Genomic DNA, 5,198 nt, shown 5'->3' with positions numbered 1-5,198 from the left:
GGACTAAAGAGAGTGTTGAATTTTTGCAGAAATGGAGTAGTTGAGTGTCACTCCTGTACTGCAGTTTGGCAGCCAGCGTGAAGGCCTTTCTAATAATTTCTTATTGTTTATCTTATCATTTTGTGGCTTTTACAAGAGTTCTGCTTTGATCTCTATGAGGGCCCAAAGTTGAAGGATATAATATTTGTAGCATTTTTTATGTGTTTCTTCATAACATGATCTTCAAAAGCAAAAGCTATATCTCTGGTTAGTAGGTATTGATATAATAATACAGTCTAGAATTCAACACAGTGTCACAACATTCTGAATATTCTAATATCAGTAAATGGACTCAACTGATTCTGTCATGACAGGTAATAATAGACTTTCATTACTGACACCATCACCAGTTGAATTATATTATAGTAACATGAAGACAATGATTGTTTCAACAGGAAGTATTTCTTCACTTTAGAGGAAACAGTCAATCACCACACAGAGAGCAGTTTAAATGAAGCATACCCAAGTGGTACGCCAACATGACTTGTCAAATGTATTCAGACAGTTCTGTTTTTTTTAGCCATCTTATGACATGGCTTTATGGATGGCGTTGTCAGTTTGTTGGTGGGACAGAAACAGGCAGTGGATCGCCAGGAAATGTTGTGCTGACATTCCTGTTCCCCTGCTGATGAATCCTACTAACTCTGGTGACTCCCTTGCTTTTCTGCTAACACCACCATGAGGCTGACATTTATGTGTTTGAGCAGATTATCCTAACTACTGTACTGATTACCATGAAATGTAGTGCAGACATTCATGATCCCCTCAGGATAAATTGGTATAGCCTTGGTGACCCCTTTCACATGTGCAAAATTTTAGTTTAGTTTGTCCTAGTGGCCAGTGATGTTTTCATCAGCCTCAGCTCTGTTTTGTGTTAAGTGCTATATAGCAAATGTTAGCATGCTAAAGGCTGAACCAGGATGCTGAGTGTTCATAATACAGTGTGACAGAGCTGCTGGCATGGCTGTCTTGTTAAGCTTTGAAAGGAATCCTGCTGCATCATATCATCATATCAATGAGCATCACAGTGACATAGAATAGGTCTTTATTGTCACTATTCCAAAAAACTATGAAACACTATTTAGCAGCTCTTGGAATGACAGATAAATATAAGAAGTCAAAAGAATAAAAATTTATAAAAATCAAAATAGAGTGATATGTATGATATATACAGTGGTATAGTGCAAAATGATAGAATGAAAGAGTGTAAAGTGCAGAATCAACATTGCAAAGTGGTGTCTGGGTGAATCGGGGGATTGTCCTGGGGGTAGGTATTATTGCACCTCAGTCTTAAGTGTTATTGCACTACAGTCCTGGGGTGGGGGTGGTGGGGGTGCATTTTACTGCCTATGGGAAGAAGCTGTTTCTTAGTCTGTTAGTTTTAGTCCTGATTGTCCTGAATCTCTTCCCAGAGGGCAGGGGGGGAGAGGTGATGTCCGGGGTGAGTGGGGTCCTTTAAGATGCAGTTGGCGACATGACAAATCTAACAGACAAATCTAACATACAGTTAGATGTTTCTAATCTCTACTAAGATTAATTCTTCTCTGTTCCACAGTGGCCGGATGAAACTGGATTACCCAATCAGACAAGACCAGCACTCAACCAGATGAGACGAGCTGAGGTCATCTGCTCCAACCTACCATGAAGATTTGTGTTATGTGTGTGTGTGTGTGTGTTGTCACATTATAGTTCTGAGTATTTGTGAACATGTCTGAAAACATTAGTGTGAGCGTGCGCATGTTAAAGGTGAAGTAGTGTGGATGTGAGTGGGATGTGCTGATGTTCACCATGTCTGAGGCCGACGTGATCAACTGCACCATCAGCCATGAAATCCACCAGTACCTCTTCTCCTGCGTGTATATTCTTGTACTATTGGTAAGTGTGTGTAGATGCTGAGTAACTGAACAGAACTGTTGAGACATCTGAATATTTTATGAAAGTGCGGCTTTGAGAAGGGAAAGGGTACACAGATTACGGTCTGCGTAACACAGGAAACTGTCTCAGGTCCTAGAAAGCTTACTTCCTCCTTGAAAACACACCATTGCAGCATCAACACTTTAAGAAGAAGTAGAACTGTGTGAACTGCAGTATGAGCAGTCTTATGTGTGACACATGTCAAACTGGTATCAGCTGCAGGTCAGGAATGATGATGAACTGAGGGGTCAGAGGCACTCACGATAAAAATAAAATGAACTCTGGTTTAAATGTTTTTAAAAAGTTGTTTTACCTGTTGACCCAGCATGTGGTTCATTTTTACCTGTGCCAACCTCAGCACTCTGTCTGTCACACCTTGATCATCTCAGTTTACTTTCTGTCCTGAAAAATTAAACGTTTCACTCCTTTAACGTTATCAGACTCACAATGGACGGTTAAAAAAATGTTCAGTACATCAAAATTGCTGCAGCGAACCAAATGCATAATCTTTGTTGCTATCCTCTGAGCAGAGGGGAGTCAAAGTGTTCAACATGTGCTTTAGTAAGAGTGTAATGAAGAGGGTTACAGTGTGGAACAGAACTGCCTGTAGCAGGAAATGAAAATAATCTCAATGATCTTGATTCTAGGTTGGTGTTCCCTCCAACTTGTACTCTCTGTACCACGCTGCTCTACAGCTGAAGCAGAAGAATGAGCTGGGAGTGTATTTAATGAACCTCACAGTGTCTGATCTGTTATACCTGGCATCGTTACCACTGTGGCTCCAGTACATCTTCCAGGTAAACTGAAAACAGTATTATTAAAACTGTATTATACAACTGAAATAGTATGTATATTTTGTACATGAAATCATAGAGATCAATGATAAGATGCAAGCATGTAAAAATGGACTGAATCTCAAAGGAACATCTTCTAAAATCTATTGTTAGTATAGTGCTTGGTGAATGTATGTGTGTGTTGTTGTTTCAGGATGATGACTGGCGTCACAGGGAATGGTTGTGTCAGTTGTGTGGCTTCCTGCTCTATGAGAACATCTACATCAGCATTGGCTTCCTGTGTTGTATCAGTTTGGATCGTTATCTGGCTGTGGTCCATCCCTTAAGGTAATCTTGAAACAGAACTGGTAAAATTAAAGCAGTTGTTTATGCCTCAACTCCTGCAACTTTCTCACCACTGTTACTCTGTACTGATGCAATTTGTCTTGTCTAATATTTGTTGATGAAACAAATATACATGATAAAAATAGATATGGAGAAGAAACTTAATGTACAACAGACATAAATCAAAACAAAGTGTGGGAGTGTTATGGTGGTGGAGAGTGTGTGTGTGTAGCTGGTGCTAATCACCTGATTGACTCCATGTCTCCAGGTTCACTCTCTCTCCGCTAGCAGCGTGGCTTGTCAGTGGTATCATCTGGCTGAAGGAGATCGCAGTGGGTGTGGTTTTCTTCCGCCACAAAGAACTGAGCAAAGACCGCAAGAACCAATCAGTGTGCTTCGAGCACTACCCCATGCAGCCATGGGAGTACCCAGTCAACTACGTTTCACCATTGGCTTCATGTTCCCACTGGCCATTCTATCGGTAATTTTTACAAATGTATTTTTGATCATATTTAACTGAAAAGATTTTGGGTTAGATCATATTTTACATATCTGTTCATCATTATCTATTCTTCTTTAAGGACCTTCACACCCTGTTAACTGGTTCTGATGCACTTCAGACTCCAAACAATCTGCATCAAAAATCTGCAAGTGCTTGGGATCAAGCATTTCTTACCTTGTCATGTTAAAACAAAGCATCTAATCCGTTACATGGAACATGCATCCAGTGTGTTCACTCAGCCATCATACACCCAGCATAGGCAAAAACCCTGGATTCTGCTGCTTAGACTTGTAGGTAACTCCAACTCCAATGTCTTTTGATGAAAAATTGAATTCCACCTGTGGTTACTTGATAGAATTAGTTAGACGACTTAATACTTTTCAGTTTATAAGAAACACCAACAGCAGATGACACCAAGCTCTCCAGAGATCACTTCCATTATAACTGCCAGCTGTGGCCATCAGCTGTCTGGCAAGTCAGTCCTGCTTTACTGCACCCACTCCCTCATCACTGTGATCATGGGAAAAGTGAAAGAACTAATGCGAGAGAAGAGATATTCAGAAGACCATTTAAACTCTAAAGCTGCAAAACACAACTTTGTTTTTTTATTTTTACATTTTTCAATGTTTGCTTTGTGTATACTACCATGAGCATTTCATCTATTACTCTCCTGAGATGTAAACTTGTTGTAGTTCAGTTTTGTTAATGAAGGAGAGAGAAGGAAGGAAAGAGAGATGGATTCAGTGGAAATATGAGGTGGAGTTAGTATTGACTGAAGATCCTGATGGATCTGATAACTTTTTTTTTCCTGTCCAGATCAGCTACCTGTGTGTTCTTCGTGCTGTGGGTCGGAGTGCAGGGACTCAGCCGGTTCAGAAGATAAGGATCAGACAGTTAGTCAGCAGCACCATTCTCATCTTCCTTGTCTGTTTCTCCCCATACCATGTCTTCTTGTTAGTGCGCACCTTGCTGGAGCGGGACTGCAGCTTTATTGCAGGTACTGATAGATCTCTGTGAAGTTTGCAGCGAGAATGACTGAAAACATATCTTAACCACACGGCCTGTTGTTCTTATTTCCCAGGAATATTTAACTACTACCACCTGTCGTTGCTGCTGACTACCCTGAACTGCGTGGCCGACCCTGCTCTCTACTGCTTTGTCAGCGAAAGCGCCCGCCGCGGCCTGTACAGAGCCATAATCCGACCCTTCGCCAGAGTACTCTGTTGCTGCTGTCGCCGTGGCAACTCAAGCCCCGCCAACCCAGCACAGATTCCCATGAGGTCGCCCGATGAGAACAATGGCCACCCGACTGTGACGCTGCTCACGCACACCAGCATGCTCAACAATGTAAAAACAGACCCGGCCAGTAAAAGCACAATTTTAATCACACAGGACTGAATGAAAAACCATCATACCCTTAATCGTACAAAATAACAAACACTGACAAATGTGTGGACAGTGATGGGAAATCCAGCTGTGTGATGAGCGTGGAGGAGCAGAGCCAAAGGACAGAGACTGACAACTAAAATAATCCGGAACCAATCAGAAACCATGCTATCAGAGGCCTCAGGCAGCACATCCTTACTTCAGCTTAGTCTGACAATCAGACCATTTGAGAATCAGAT

The 5,198-nt window shown here is 41.5% G+C and overlaps 1 pseudogene; it reads left to right on the top strand.

Moving 5' to 3' along the window:
- Positions 1-1,599: 1,599 nt before the first annotated feature.
- Positions 1,600-4,971, top strand: LOC108879169 (ovarian cancer G-protein coupled receptor 1-like; annotated as a pseudogene).
- The last annotated feature ends 227 nt before the right edge of the window (positions 4,972-5,198 follow it).

Source organism: Lates calcarifer, unplaced genomic scaffold (assembly GCF_001640805.2).
Source record: "Lates calcarifer isolate ASB-BC8 unplaced genomic scaffold, TLL_Latcal_v3 _unitig_5963_quiver_3090, whole genome shotgun sequence".
NCBI classification, from domain to species: Eukaryota; Metazoa; Chordata; class Actinopteri; family Centropomidae; genus Lates; species Lates calcarifer.
This window is presented reverse-complemented; position numbering and strand designations above follow the sequence as displayed.